Raw genomic sequence first — 16906 nt, forward strand, 5'->3', positions numbered from 1 at the left:
CATGTGGAGAGAGGTATGAGGTGGTTTGACAAAGGCAAGGGTGCTTTTTAGGCCACTGCAGAGAGTGACACCTGTGTATCCTAACTTTTGGAATGCCAAGTTCATGGCACTCATTGAGGCTCAGGATTTCCCTAAAGAATATTTAAAGATCATGCACTGAACCTTATTGTGAATGGAATCCAAGCTGCCCTTGCCCCGCCTCCAGGGTGCCCAGACATGGCCTAAGCTTCCATCTCCTGTGGCCCAACCTCATCTGTTTCTGTCATGAAAATTAGACCATCTTCAAGAAGACGCCCCCACAGTTACAGGGTGGGTCTCAGTTTCGGATGCTCACATCTCTGCAGCAAAAGAGGAGCACTGGATCTTGTTGCTGCTGGAATTATTGTTGCTACTTTATGAGAATGTGCTGCATTGGTTCCTGTGCTGGGAAAGGATCTGGAGCCTGAAACCCGATCAGAAGGAGGTAACTCAGCGCAGCTGGGCTGTGCTCTCCTTAGCCCTTCCTAAAGTGGTTCCCCACTGGCCTAAATGGATCTGGTTCTTTGTGTCTAAATCTTCTGGATTGCAAGGGGCGGCTGCATAGTGAGACACGGAGTTAAGCACTGCTGCACTCAGTATTCCAACACCTAAGCCCTTTTATGAAGCCTCATACTCCCACTGCGACCTAGCAGATTGAAATGATTGTTTATAAGCAGCAAAGTTCAGAGTCCAAAGCTCAGATCTCTTCAAGGCACTTCAGAGGGTTTTCTGTCTGCAAGTTGTGTTCCCCAATGGAGTATTAGTTTTAAAAGATACTATTATGAAATAGTCATAAAAGCAGCTTGATCTGTTTGGTTTGCTTCAATTAACTAAAACTTCTCCAAGTTCTCCATGTTTCTCAGCCACAGTCTCTCATCCTGAAGAGTGTGGGTGAAAACTCCATCAATGTGCAAGCAGGCCCCCATCAATGCTCAGCACTCAGGCAGCCTGCTAGAGTTCACCACACTGTCGTGGTGGTGTAGAGGTGGCTCTGCTAAAAAGCAAGAGGTACCGTGCTGCCAGGTGAGGCTTGGCTCAGCTCTGCTCTGTGCACTGCAAAAGCCAAGGTACTAGAGGAGGGGTGAGATCATAATTTCGAAGCTCTGTGGAGGCAGTCATCCCTGCCTAGGAGCACTTAGGCTCCTAGGGCAGGGCAAAGTCAGGAGGACATGGGGCTGCACTGACAGCAACTAGACATGCTTTATTTATATATTTTATATAGCAACAACACAAAAAAATTCTCAAGAAAAATAAAAGTAACAGACCATATTTCCTTTCAGAAGTATAGCTTTGTTTTTTATCTGGTCACAGACTCTTGCTCTTTCTCGTGGAAAGGAAGGGTGTAGTCATCTTCACCTTTGGAGCTTTGGGGGATCTCTTTCATGACTTTATATCCTTAGCTTTTCATAAGTATATCAAACCCAATGGTGTGTCTGAACATGTCCAAAACAGCCATTAAAGCCTTATTCAACAAGCTACTTCAAAAAGAACAAGATGAGGTATACTTTGAAAGGGGACTTCTCCTCCAGCTGCTTCCACCCAGCACTTTAAAAACACATAAGACACAATAAAGCACGTGTTGACATAAGTGAGCCTCAAAAATACCATTGGATTATTTTGAAGGAGTATAATCTTAAATGGGGAGAGTTATCGTCCTTCACCCAGCAAAACAATTACATCAGTGCAGTTTGGACTGGGATCTGCCTTAAGATCTCCCAGATGTTGAAAATGGTATAGTTGCTGATCAGTGGCTCTGGGTAATTATAAACTGTCAGATGGAGGAGGAGAGGTTAGTTCTCAAATGAAGCAACATAAAAGCTTTTTGGGGAATTGTAGAGAGGAAGATCCACTGTTCACAGCTGACACTGAGAGCCACAACAGTCTCTGCTTATGCCTGACTTTGCCAAACCAGTGTCATGGACATGTCTCAGAGCTATGGCATGCTGTACAGAGATGAGCCCTGCAGCAAGGGGTTTGCTGTGGACTAATCCTAGCAAATCTGCTCAGAAATAATTTTAGCAGAATCTCCTAGCCTGGAATGAGGAACCTGCTGCCCCCCTCACTAGCAAAAGCCCATCTTATCCTGAGGCAGCAGATGCCAGCCCTGACAGTGAAATAGAAAGAGGCAACCTGGGTAAAAACTGCCACTTCACTGGCCCTGGGGGAAATCAACTTTCCCAGTCACAGGGCTGGTCCCCTGCTCAGACCTGGCCTGAGCAGCTGGAGGATGGAGCCCCAGATGAGGTGTTGGTGCTGTGCTGCAGTACATCAAGAGTTCAAGACACTGGGAGCTGCAAAAAGATGGGGAGCAGATCTCTGATGCTGTAGCTGGGTGGCTCAAACACTTACCAGAGCCTGTCCCCAGCTCAGAGGTTGATTTTTGTGCAGTTTCTCTGATGTGTTTGTTGTTTGTAGCACAAACAATCAGTGGGCATGGTGAGCTTATGCCAGAAATAAGCCTGGCTCCTCTCCTCATTGCATGTGACTGCTACCTCCCTTAAAGACACCAGCAGGTCACTGGACTCATGGAGCATGCTCAGGTTATCAGTGACCCTCTGCTCAGCCCTTTGAAGGATTTGGGAAGGCACCAGCATCCTGAATAGCCTTTGGGAATCGGCTGGGAGATGCTCCAGCCTTAGAAAGAGAGGGGATTTTGGAAATCCCCCATGCTGGTGTTTCCATGGGGTAACATGAATTAGTGAATGCCTCTCCAAGGTCCCTTCTGAGAGCCCCAGATCACAGTCCCACCGGGCTCCAGCTATGCCATGTCCAAGTGGCGAGTAGCTGGGGTGTCCAACCAGCTCCCTGCAGCCCAGGGCATGTGGCAGAGCCACATTTGCCAGCTTGCAGCAGTACTTAGCCTGTGAACAAGGGCAGATGAAACCATGGTGAGGATGAGGAAGCTGGGTGGGTAGCAACCACCCCCTCATGGCTTGCCCAGGGTGGTGAGCAGCAAACACTGCCAGCAGCTAACACTGCCCAGTGCCACGGCGGAGGGAACACAGGCTCCCAGCCCACGGCTCTGACCCCTGTTACCAGCACATTGCTGCTTCACCACCACGTGCTCAGTGGGGTTCCTGGACCCCAGTACAGACAGGGAAGCTCTCAGGGAGGGTGTGCTCAGCCACCACCCTTGCAAGAGCTGTCCAGTGCCAGAGATGCAGGTGACTTCATCAGCACACAAGGGTGACAAGCTCAGCATTAGGTCACAAAAACAAACCCCCGGCAATGCCAATGCCCCAGGTGGGAGGAGTGGCTTTGTCCCCAACACAATGATAACAGTGGAGAAAAACACATCACCCATCTCCATCATCAGCAATCAAGGCCAGCTCACCCTGACGCAAGGTGGGGCTGTGCTGTAATAGTACAAGCACCACCAGAATGTCCTGGCATTGTCTTCTTCCCTTTTTTAATTTCATTTTTCAGGATGACAACACTTTAGAGGTTTATGACCAACAGGAGAATTTACTACTAAGTCATATACTGATGTAATGAAATCTAATATATGCTGTGTAATGAGTTATGAGATGTTATTTAGTTTCAGGGTTTTATTACTTCAATCAGTTATGACCATATTTCCTTTTATATGATTGCTCACCCTTTAAACATACCAGATGACTGTATAAAGAACACCTAATAAAGTCTGGAGATGTTAAAATATAAATGTTTTAATTTTTGCCATAAATTTGTTTCAATTCTGCCAATGGTGGCTCTGCACTGGAAGTGCAGACCCTGGTAGCGTTGACTTGTTCCTTTGTAGGAAGGAGCTGGACAACTGTGCTTTGTTAAAAACCACAGTTAGTCTCAACATATATCCTTGGTGATTATATATAGAGATGGGAAGTTTTTTAGAATACATACAAACAAAAGAAAGACAACACTATCTGTGATAGAAGTCATTATCTCAACCTCTCATATTTATCCTTGCAATTGTAACATAGACATGCCCTGGTTTCTACCAGTCTTCAAGAACCGAGGATCAGGCTTATAGTCTTCAGCATCAAGATCAAATCCAGGAATGTTCTGCCCATATACTGTTTGGCAAGCCTCCTAATTTTTCTGCATTTATGCATTGTAGTCGAAAGTCTTTTGGGATAACGTCATAGCAGTGGAATTATATAGCTGTGAAATAAGATCAGGATCAAGTCTTTAATAAATCAATGTTTTAGCAAGCAAAAAACAATTGCAGGAGTATAGTCTCAGTTGTGACGTGTTCATGGTGAGTATGGAGTTCTCAGAAATTATTGTAGAATGTATTTTATGATGTTAACAACTCTGCAGTAAGCGTTTGTGTCCGAGTGGATAGCGACTGTTTTAAGACTGTAGCATACGGCTGCCCTCTGGCGAGCCACCCACTCCTGGGAATGCAAAGGTCTCCAGCACTGCTGGCTGGGATCCTGCAGGGTGTCACCTGCCTGGAGAAGGCATCTACATATAATAGATCTAATGACAACGTTCTAATTTCCTCCCCTCCTCTGCAACAGGCAGCACTCCCATGATTGCTGGACCTGGTGGAAGTCCCCACTGTGGGGTCCAGGGCAGGGGAAGCCCAGCTATGCTGCACTGGCTCGAGGCTGCGCTGCTGCTGAGCTGGCAGGAAAGATCCTGGTGAGCCTGAGCCACTGTACAGGTCTTCTTGGCCAGCTTCAAGGGGGAGGGGGAGCTGGGAGGGAACTGCCTTTTACTTACATTTTAATTTAGTGTTTGCAGCAGCCAGAAATATTTTCATCATGTTTAATCTGCTGTGATTGTGGCTGCCACATGTGTCATGGCCCAAGGATGTCTTTGTAGGGATGATCCCTGCTGTTCTATTGCCTGCAGCAGAAAGGTACCAGAGGCCCAATTTGACATAATTTCCATCCCAGCCTCCAAGTCCTGTCTGTGACCAGCTTGTGCCTTGTTTTAGCTGTGGGTAGTATTGCTGCCATATGTATTCCCTTCCTTCCAATGCTACAAGGCAGGGTGTCATCTCAGAAGAGTCCTTCTGGATAGCTGTTTATCAAATCAATGTTTTTTTGTTGTACATACATCAATGTGCTTTACTTCTCCCAGTATTTATTCAATTATTGATAGAGATACTAACGGAAGGGAAAAACTTCTAAATTATTATCTTACTTCTCCATTCTATTAATATCTCTATTGCTAATTGCATAATTTTTGGAGAACAACAGCAAGAAATGAAATAAAGAATCTACTCTTCACAGTTCCAGGCTAATAATTCAGCCAAAGCGAATCATACATCAAATAAATGGCCAAGAGTACTTAAAATGTGTCTTTGTACAGTAACAAGACAGAATTTAATCCCATTAAGAAAATGCTGGCATTGGCTCAGTGTTTGGGAATATGCCACTGAACTGTCCTGCTGTAACCTTGGATGTAGGAAACGTTGAGACAAAGCAGCATACTCAGTTTGACACATCTTTGCCCTTTAGGTCCTTAATGATGCAGTGATTTACTGAACATTTAATATTTTTTAGCTGCAGAAATTGTCTCATACGTGGAAGCTAAGCAATAACATGCTTCTGAATGTGCCCTATCTGCTGCTTCATAAGCAAAGTTTATTTGCAACTCCATAAAACACAGACTTCTGACCTATCTTGAAACAGCAAGTATCCATATTAATTTATAAGAAACAAAATCTTTGTTCCATATATCTTATTTAAAGTATAAAAATTAATTAAGGTTAATTTCTCACTAACCAAGGATTTAAGAAAAACATTTTTTTCTTTTCCTCAGGTTTTAGTTTTCATCTGGGTTACTCTGCTTTTACTTTGCTCTCATTATTCTCAGAAGGATCTGGAGTACTTCTCTATTCTCCAGGTACTTTGTATGTGGCACTCTGCTGCCAAAACAATTCACTTCTTTCTAATTAAGAAGGATTTCATGTTTACCATAGGAAAAAAATAATTGGCTAGATGCATTTCTCATGACCACATATTGTATCCTTGGAGTTTTAGCTATAGATCTTGGGAAAAACATTGTATGAATTAATGAAAGCATTAGATTTTCAAGACAAAATCACAGCTCATTCAGTATAACCTACCTCCAGCAGCATGCTGGGGGCTCAGCATGATGAGGGCCTGCTGCTCTGGAGTACTCCCCACACTGCTTCTGCTCCTCCCCGTGCACATAGCTTTCTTCCCTTTTGCTGGTGTGGCACTTCCCTGATTCTCCAAACATGGAAGGAAAATAGGTGCTTGGAGTGTTATTAAAATACACAAACACTGTGAGTCAGAAATATCAATATTCAGTGCCTTCCACCGGTCCTCTGTTGGAAGTCTTGCTCCTAAAGTATCATCTGTGTGGTTTCCCTCCACTGTTCCTTGCAACGTCAGGTTATTATGTGGAATGAAACACTTGACAGAGCTTTGTGTTTCTTTGTACTGTAACAGCTTCTAGAAAAATTCAAACTGTAAGTTTCTGTAATAAGTCATGAGAAATATATCTGAGTAGTGCATGTGTTTTATAGTGCAATATCAGAGAGTACCCATGCATCACGGTCTACAGTGGGGAATAAGAGGGTAACTATAGATATATGCCTAACACACAAACATGAGTGATTATTTTTTATCTCTCATCCTCTGGCATTTGCTGTCAAACCAAAGAGAAAAAAAATTCTGTCTCCTTTCTGTATGACTATAGGAGTCTTTACTTCACAGAATACAGTTCAGAAACAGCAGGAAGCAAATAGTGTGTCCCATAGTGATGGGGTGGTCCTGTTTCTCTTGCACTAGTCACAGTGCTAAGGATCTGGCAGAGATGCTCAAAGAGGCTGTGCTCCCATGCTGGCAGCCCCTGGTCATGGCCAGGATGGACTAAACATGCTGATTCCTGCAGATTTACTTCAAGGAGCAGAGGGGCAGCACAGCATTGTGGGGTGTGTACCCTAGCAGGGCTCAGCACCAGCACTGGTTCCTAAGTGGCTCTTTGCTGCCTGGTGTTGATGTTTTAAGGGCAGCTTGCTGTCAGTGGAGGTAATATGACAAAAATTAGGTAGGCAAGAGGGATTAAAACATGTACAATATTGCAGAACTTGTTAGGCTCAATTACACGAGTCAGGAACTAGTGGAGTGTTTGAAGACCTGGAAATAATTCCAATTTGTCATACCAGGAGACTCCTTCCCAGAAACCGGCTGTGTAAGCAGAGGCAAGTCCACCATATGGAGAGCAGATGTCTCAAGGGAGCTGAAAAGAAGATACTTTGCTAGTACTAAAAATATTCAGTATGAGGAGGTGATAACAAGTGCTTCTAAAGAAGAAGCAATTATTTATCATTGAGTAGACAATTTTTACTGTTTCCTAGAACACAAACCTATATGCTTAAATAATCTCAGACTGCCAGACTGAAGAGGCACTGATTCACAGCTTGGGGTAGAAACTATAATAATAAGCAGATTGCACATCTTGTTTAACCATCTGATTTTTAAAGTGTATTTTATCACAGTCAGTATCACTCTGAAAATAAATGAAAGGAAGTCAGAAGACAATGAGTTATTGGTATGTAACAGTTGTTTTAATGTACAAAGCAGAATGGTTGCCTTCGCCATTTGCAGCTTGGGTGTTTTACTTCTTCCCCTTTAACTAGGAGCTGTCATGGACGTTGACTCAGTTTACAACTCAGTCTTGTTAGAATGGTGTCTGTGAGAGCTGCCTCCAAGACCAATCTGCTAAAACATCAGGAACAAGACGTGAGAGAAGCACTTCATTGCTGCCTTTGAGTGCCTTAAGAGATGTGCTAAGGGAAGACCCAGCTGAGCAAGGAAGCCCAAGGACTGCTTGAATTGAAGTGGAGCTCTGCAATGGCTTGCTCTATAAGCAAAAGCATGCAGCTGTGACTACTGCCCATGTAAGTAGTAGCCATGGTGCTTTCACACATCCCAGGCAGATGGCTGTGTTTTCCTCCTGGCAGAGCTGTTCTGCTTCCCGAGCAGCAGAACAAGAGCCATTGGCACAGCTCCTTCAGCTCCAGCAACTCCAGAAAATTACTGCAGGGAAGGATAAAACAGTACCAGGAAGGGCCCTGCGGTTTATTCTCTGGTGCTGAGGTGAGAAGAACTGTAACAGGCTGTCTGCAACGCCCACTCATCTAATCTGTTCTTAAAAACCTCTAATGACTGCACTCCCCCAGTCGACAAAGGGAGCATGCTCCTGAGCTTATATTTGTTTATAGCAGGATAGTTTGTCCTGCTATCTAAATCTCCCTTGCATCCTGTTAAATCTATTACTCCTTATGTCCACTCTCAATGGATATAAAGATAACAGATTTTCATCCTCTTTACAGAAAAAAATTTGAAGGCTGTTATCTCACTCCCTTTGGACCTATCTATCTTCTCTTCACTAGACTAAACAACTCCAAGATCTTTCAATCTCTCCTCACAGGTCAGATTTTACAAACCTTGTAATACCCTTGATGGTCTCTCAGAGCTTTCTTATTTCATTTATGTCTTTTCTAAAAGGTGATGTTCAATTGCTGGATGCAAAACTTGAGAAGTTCCCAATGCCATGAAGTTACCACTCAGCCCTTAGCTTTCACATCCCCACGCTTACCCTTGCAGGTGTCCCTGTGGTCAGCTGGGGTGTGTTCACCTCCAGGTCTCTTCTGCTGCTTGGTTGGTCACTCCTTGTTCCAATAGAAGGCCTTCTGACCTCCTAGCACTTTGCATGTATCTCTCTTTTGTTCCATTTGTTTATTCTGGAAAAGCTCTCCAATTTTTCATAGCTATTTTGAATTTTAATCCTGGGCCCCAATATGCTCAAAATCCTCCTGGCTTAGTGTGATGGGCCGATTTTATAAGCATGCTTTATTCCATTATCCAAGTTACTAATGAAAATATCAAACTGAAACAAGCCCCAAACAGACCCTAGGTGACCCTATTAAGAATGAATTTTCAGTTTGATGACAAACCATGATAAGTTCAGCATGTTTTCCAACCACTTGTGCACCCACTGATTAATGATTTCATCTCTCCTTAGCTGTCTGTATGAGAAAGTCACGAGAGACACATTCATATGCCCCACTCAGTTGGACAATTGCTATTTTAAAACTGAAAAAAAACAACATTATTAAATAATTTTTCTGCTGATCAGTTCTGGAATCTGCAGTAATCACAAGGTAAGTGTAAGGCACCAAGCACCCAAGGAAACAGCTAGAAGGGAAGGAGGAGAGCAAGGCAGCATCATCTGCAGGAAGCGGCTTGTACTGAGGCTCCTTTCCTCTCATCCTGCATCTGCACATGGATGCTCCAAAGAAAAACCCAACATCTCTGGTAGCCAACAGTGAGAGCAGCAGCACCCACAGCCCCAGAAAGGCCAAGGGATTGTTGCCAATTCAAGGTGAGAGACATTCTCCTTGATTAAAGAAAGGATTAGCATTCCTGTGCAGGCCTCACATGCATGGGAAACCCTACTTCAGTGAAGGATCTGTCAGAGGGAAAAGAAATATCCTCCTGGGAGAGCACAGGAGAAGGTTGTGCTTTTCAGCCTCAAGCTTGAAGAGGATGCTGCAGGAGTGACAGAACTTTATTGCTAGGGAAGAAACAAATAATTTTTAGTACAGGTTTTGGTTGCCCAGGGCTAAGTGTATATTGGGTGTCACAGCAGCTTCTGCAGCCATAGGATTCAGGACAGAGCCTTTTCTGCTGGTAGCTCTGGGCTATGTATATTACACCTTTACATTCAATATGATACTGCCTTTAGCCTGCTGGCCTCCTGCCAGTGCAGCTGCAGAGAAGTTGGGGAAGTTTGCCATAATTTGCTTGGGAATTCTTGTGGAAAGTGAGTTTCACCTACTGCAGTGGAAGGGGATAGGTTTAAGGCATTTGAGTTTCTTTTTGTCCTGAAATGCTCATCCTTACTTAGAAGTAAGGTGGAGTTTAACATTAAAATATTCCACCTTGAACACACAGGACAACTGGAAATCAGTGTTGAAGACTGTTCAGAAAATGCACTTAATTCATGCCCCAGATCAAAACAAGGCAAATGTTACTTTAACCAAGATCCTGTGGATGTTGCTAATACCAGTGAAGAAGATAGTCTCAACCCAGATTTTGGTGGACAGCTTTAAAAAGCACTGAGATGGGTGTCTTAGTCACTGCTCAGCCAGCAGCACAAGCTCAGCAGAGTCAGGTTTAAGGCAGCCTTGCCCACATGCTGCTTGGCCAGCAGCCAGTCTTCTCCTGCCTTCAAGGAGTGAAGTCCTGGCACTAAAACCTGCTGGCACCAAGAGCCCCAGCTGCTACACCCTTCAGCTGCAACAGGGGTCTATCAAGCCTAGAGGAAGACGACCACAAGGATATGGACAATTAAAGATAGAGACACAGCGGACTTTTATCTGTTTCCTATCAGGAAAAGCATAAGTGATGTTTTAGGTTTTCAAGAATACCCTAACTCAGCATTTTGCTGCAGCAGGGTGGTCACTGGGCTTTGGACTGCAGCCCAGCCAAACAGAATGGAGCTTTTCATCAGTTAAAGTCCAAGAAGGGAATAATGATCTCAGAGTTTTGTATTTATCATTGGACTTGGCCTCCTGACCCTCCTAAAGAAAGGCAATGACTTGAAACAGTTTTCACAAAGCCAAGAAATAAATGGTTCAGTAAAAATTAATTTTATTCTGATGCTTTTTTTTTTTTTTACTCCTAAATACACAACTTCTATTATGTTTAGATAAATCTTACCCCCTGGTTCCCTCAGAATGGTCAATGCAGTTCTCCACATTGGAAAGCTGTGCTGGCCCAAAGATGTCACTGTCTTGGCAATAGCTCACACAGCCCCAAAGAGGACTATGTGGAGTTATGTGGAGTTTTTATGATTCAGCAGCAACAAGTGTGAAAAGGCTGAGACTGCTAGCACTCACCCTTCCTCAACCTTTTCGTATTCCTGGCACTCCCCGCGAGCATTCCTGGCTGCAGATATTTAAAAAGCAAAAAGAAAGAGTACTAAAGTTAGCTCTTTTCACTTAGCATTTTTCCTTCCTCGTTTTTTCATTTAGGCAATCCTTATGTTCTTATGGACATGAAAATCTTCCCCTGGTTTATTAGCACCAGCACAGATCATCTTGTTCTCCCAGCAAGTGCTGTGCAGTCATGAGCAATACTCCTTTTCCCAGCAGCCTTTCACCCCATGGCGGGCACTTTTTTCCCCTTACCCAAGAAAACAAGCAGGGTTTATGTGGTGAAAGCACAGGGGTTTTTCTGCCACATAGTGGATGTATTTCAGCGTGGTGGAGCACAAGCACTGGATAAAGCAATGAGATATCTTATATGTCTCCCTTTACAAGCTGCACTATACCAAGAGGTCTTTGCATTTTTTCCAGAAGGCTGGACATTACTGCTCTTTGAAAACTGAAAGACCTCTACATAAAAAAAATTCCAAAACCACAACAAAAAAACCTCTGAAAAAAGACAAAGGGATTTCTATGCTTCCCAGTACACTTATGGAAAATGGAGACACAATCTTTCCACATTACACCTACAAAAGCATGCTACAAGATTCCTTTATGCCTGCCACAGCTTCAAGCTCCATGTTTTGTCCTTCTAGAATAATTCTTCTGGTATGAAATAGGGGTAAGATCTAGGTAACCTAAAACACATCTAAATTGGGACTTTAGACTCAAAAATCCACCTGATCCTAGGCTGTGATTTAGTCTCCAGGTTTGTATTCTCCAAAGAGGTACATTAGATTAATTGCTTACTTCTCAGGCCACTGGCACCTAACTTCTAACATTCACGTGTTCCTCATTCCTCAGGCATAATTGTTAATCAATGTTAGATTAATCTGGCGGTGGCTGGAGATTTTGAGGAGGGGAGGTCAGAGAGCCAAAACCATTTGACAGGCAGGATTCCTGTCCACCTGCATTGGTTGCCTCAGCAGAGGTGCCAGTGATTAAATGGACAGAGCCTCATCTCTCAGCCAAAGGTGGCTTTCCAGGTGCCCAGTGACCAGCACTGCTTGCTGCTGAATGCAGAGCTGGATTTACTTTCAGATGAAAGTAAATTCACTGACAGTCCTGACATTGAAAAAAATCATATGCTCAGAGACCAAACATGTATATTTGGTTTTATTCTTCTTTTCCACAACATACATGATGGCTGGAAATCTTTCCTGTGAACAATCTTTTCTTTTTCTGTTTATCTGTCCTTATTCAAAGCTAACAGCTGGTTTTACCTATGAGAACCAGCCCACAGATGCACTTCAGGATATAAAGCACATTTATGATAAGACACCTGATAAATCCCTTCATGTTCCATACCTTTCCTGTAAAGCTGGGGAGGGGGCAAGTGGAGAAGGAGAAAAGGCCTGCCTTAGGATGATATCATGGCTGCTGGGCACATCTGCCCCAAATTAAATTGCCATCAAAAGGGCTTATTTCTCAAACATATTTCTTTTCAGCTTGGAAGGAGACATAAAGCAGTGTATCCCTTCAGTTTGCATTTGGGCAGTCTGAAAATTCAGGATCACCCTCCACAGTATGCCAGCAAGATTTACTAGTGCTGAGCCTCTCAGGTGATGATGCTGTACAAGTTGCATGAAAAATGAATCTTTCTTGGTTCCTTGATTAAGTTGTGACTCCTAATAAATCTTACAGAGACATCAAGCGTGTCTTGCTAAAAGCATGAGGGACCTTTGCAAACCTCCCTAAAAAGGTGTGAGAAAGAAGTCTCATCTGGGAGAAGAAAAGTTTAAAAAGCGAACCTGTTTGAATTTAAAAATATTAATTCTCAATCTTTCACAGTAAACTCTAGGTGCATGCTAGAATTGGAAGACAAAAATGCAAATGCATAGAAATAAACAACATCTAAACATACCAAGAATGAAACATTTGCAAATAGACTGCTTTGTCTGTTGTCCTACCGTCTCCACCCCACACCCCCCACAAAAAAGGCAACAGGAAAAATGAAGAGAACACATGAAGGGCAACTATTATTTTTTATACTTTCTGTGTAATCTTTTCCTATGAAGGCACTCAGCCTCTATGGTTTGTGTGTGAAAAACAGGAGGGAAATGCTGCACCAGACAAAATCCTCATGCTCTTGCTGCCTCTCAGTCCCAACAGCAGGTGTCCCCAAAATACTCACGGTGGCCAAGCCCTGTGTAACAAGGGAAAAATTTTTTTTTCCTCCTGAGCAGACCCCCTGGACCCAGTGGCAATGACAGAGCTGTGCACGTGTGGGGCATCTGCTGCATTGGAGGAAAGATGCAGCAAATGCCACACACATGTGCAGCCTTGTAACTGCCTGGGCAACTGTGCTGCCTCTTTCAAAGCCCTTGCCAAACAGCATCAAAACACAGCAAAACCTGTCATCCCATCTAGAAACCATGGCCCTGGTTTTCCAGCATGCTCATTTACACCAGCTGAGGAAATGCTCCTAAATTTCCACCTGGTTCCTGAAGATTTATATACTAATTCCCCGAAAAACATTACCATGGAAAAATAAAAAGATTGCCTTAATTAGGTCCACAAGCCCTATTTCATAAGTGAGTTATCTCAGCCTTGCTGGGTCAGATCTTACGGAGAAGACAATACATCCAGGGCTGTCATGTAAATCATTTCCTTTTGAATACTTATGTCTAATCAACTTCAGACCTTGTTTTGGACACATTGTATGTTTCATAAGCTGAAGAACTCTCTCTGATGAAATCCTTGCCTCCTGACCCCAAAATACATCTGAACAAAATTGTCCCATCAGGAGTTCAGATAATTGCTTGGCCTTTCCTGTCAGTCATAAACCAGACAGATGCAACTTTTTTGGACACTTCCCCACACTCGACTGTGTGTTTCAAACATATTCCAAACAGTGTAAGAGAATAGGAATGGTTGCTTTTATAAATGTGTAGTGGTACATATGCTTAAGCAAAGAAAACAGACTCTATTTGCTGCTGCCATATGTATTATTGTGTGATAAAAATTTACCAGCATGTAGTTCTGCAATTATTGTCCTTACAGCTCCATTAATCTTAAATTTTATTTATTTCTGTGGATGTTTTTCTTTCATTGGAAATCTCAGGCTCTCACTTTTCTTGCACCAAAGCTTACAGAGCACTGGGTAGACCAGGCACAATTTGAAGACTCCATCTTTCTCACACCCAGAGAAATTGTGTTTAGGAGTGATCTTTCTGCTCCCACACACAAACCCCTTCCAGACCTGCAGCCGTGCAGTTCCGTGGATCCAGCACAGATGGCCAGTGGATGACCCAGCAGGACACGGGCACTGAGCAAGGCTCACGCCCCTGCCTGGCCACAGCAGCATCCACCTCACAGGAACAGCCCAAACAACAGGAACAGCCCGAATCCTCACCGACGCTGAGCTGGGACACTGCCCAAACATTGACGAGGTCAGCAGGGAAGGCATGGCATGGACTCTGCAAAAGCAGGTGGAAAGTTTTCTTCTGACTTCTGAGGGGACCATGATTTTCTTCTCCTCGCCCTCCTTGACAGCCTGCTGGTGTGCACCGGAGAGCTTGGAGAGGTGAGAAAAATTTGCTGGAGGAAGCCTGGAACATATCTGCTGGTGAATGGCAAGTCACCCCATGCGCTTGGATGGAGCTAAATCCTGAACAATGAGAAGTATTACAAATATTCAGACATCAGAGACAAGAGTTTACAGAGATCACAGTCTTGCAATGAAAGCCTGGGAATTCCTCAAGGAGAAGGTGTGGTCTGGCGCAGTGCATATGAGCCAAGAACTTTCCAAGTGCCTCTGCAGCTCTCAAAATCTGATGAGAAAATTAAGTTCATGGGCAAAACACATTGTGAAAATGGAAAGCAGGCTGCTACACTCATCAGTAAGTTGAAAGAATGGAATGTATGTTAATGTTAGAAAAAAAAATTATTAAAAGTTCATTCTTCAAGAAGAAAACTTTCTAAGGAGTGGAAAACAAAGACCTGCAGGGCTCAGGTGCCACGGAAGAACCTCACTTCTGCACCTGAGTCCTGGCTGTGCAAGCAGAGCTGCAGAACCACATGTATTGTCTTATAGACAATCTGGATGCTAAGCCTGTAAGTGGTTCCTGCAGACAGACAGGCTCTGTTAGACATTACTGCACCTGTTGACGTTGCCAGCCTCTTGGTGGCTTGATGAAAGTCATTGCTATCTAGCAGAGGTGACAAAACTGAACGTAACATGACTCCATCTGCCACAGTTGGGGTCTAGCACTTTACACTTGTAGCAAAGAGTAATCTGGAAACAAAACGTATTTCTGGCACTGGTGAGTGACACATGGGGCAGGGTTTGGCTCCAGGACAGCCTCATATATGTGCCCAGGTCTGTATGAGTTACAGAACTGCTCCTGAAGCTCATGCTGGCTTTATAATTTTGCAGAGTACCTTTGTGAGCCTGTAGTCTCAGGCAGAGCTCACACAGGGTTTATTTACAGAGCTGTCCTGTGAGGACATGGAAAAAAAAAAGCATGAATCATTGGACAAATTGTATTCTCTGCAAGAACACCTGCAGCAAAGGCCACAGGGGTCCCCTTGGTAGCTGCATTCATCAGATTGCCAACACTCATGGACCAGCACATACTGAGCTGCTTCTCTCCAAACTTTTCACTCTTTCCAGACTTATGCTAAGTGTAGGAAAATAACTTTCAATTTTTTTGTATTTCTGCAATTCTCCTCTTCACTATTGTGATAAAACCCCTTATCTCATAATTCTGCTGTGTGATTTAGGTTGGATGCCCACTGTTTCAGCTCTTACCTTCTCGTTTCCTCACCTCAGGTGCTCCCTGTCTGTGCTGTCGTTCCTGCTAGCATGCAAAGCAAGTGTCATATGGGAAAATCAGTCTGTGGGCTCCTGCTTTGGGGACTGGAATGAGCATGTGGAACAAACGAACACAAAAAGAACACAGGTCAGAAATTTTTTGGGAAGTGGAGGCGCTCCAGCAAAACAATCCCATGGGCAGCGCCGCCCCAGGGAATGGAGACAAAAAAAAAGTCCTCCAAAAAGCCCGTGTGAGTGTCCCAGCGGCGCTCAGGGACATTCAGAGCGGGGAGCGCGCCGCAGCATCCCAGCCGCAGTTCTGGCCGGGAGAGCGCCCCGGGGCCGGGCTGCCCCCCAGGGACCGGGCTGCCCCGAGGGGCCGGGGCCGGGCTCTCCCCCGAGGGGCCGGGCTCCCCCCGAGGGGCCGGGCTCCCCCCGAGGGGCCGCGCGCCTCTCTCCGGCCGCCAGGTGGCGCTGTCGCCACGGGCACGGCCCCGCCGCCCCTGGCAGAGGTGAGGGACCGGGGCGGCACCGGGCGGCACCGGGCGGCACCGGGCGGCACCGGGCGGCACCGGGCGGCACCGGGCGGCACCGGGCGGCACCGGGCGGCACCGGGAGGCACCGGGCGGCACCGGGCGGCACCGGGAGGCACCGGGCGGCACCGGGAGGTACCGGGAGGCACCGGGCGGCACCGGGAGGCACCGGGCGGCACCGGGAGGTACCGGGAGGCACCGGGAGGTACCGGGAGGTACCGGGCGGCACCGGGCGGCACCGGGCGGCACCGGGGCGGGAACGCTGTCCCGCTAACTGGGGGAAGGGGCCGCCCTTGCTGTCCGCTGGCCGCTTTCCTGGCCGGAGCCCGGAGCGCGCCGGGCTCTCCGGGCCGTCCGTAAGCTGGAGGTGCGAGGAGGAGGTCAGGAAACGGGAGCGGAGCCCATCCGCCGTGTGTCCCCCGCAGAGCCCGGGCAGCTCTCAGATGTTGTCCTTGAGGGGGAAAAGTCTGCTCGGAGCCTAAGTGCCAGTCCTACAGAGCGCATTTCGTGTCACCCAGTGGTGACACCCATCTGGTGCCGGTACGATACCTACTTTCTCTCAGACGTCTCCCTCCGAGGATGTTCATTCGCAGACTGCCCGGGTTTTCACTTGGATGCTGCTAGTTCATTTGGAGTGATGAGTGGAATGACTCGGTGATC

The sequence above is a fragment of the Lonchura striata genome, chromosome 1 (assembly GCF_046129695.1).
Source record: "Lonchura striata isolate bLonStr1 chromosome 1, bLonStr1.mat, whole genome shotgun sequence".
NCBI classification, from domain to species: Eukaryota; Metazoa; Chordata; class Aves; order Passeriformes; family Estrildidae; genus Lonchura; species Lonchura striata.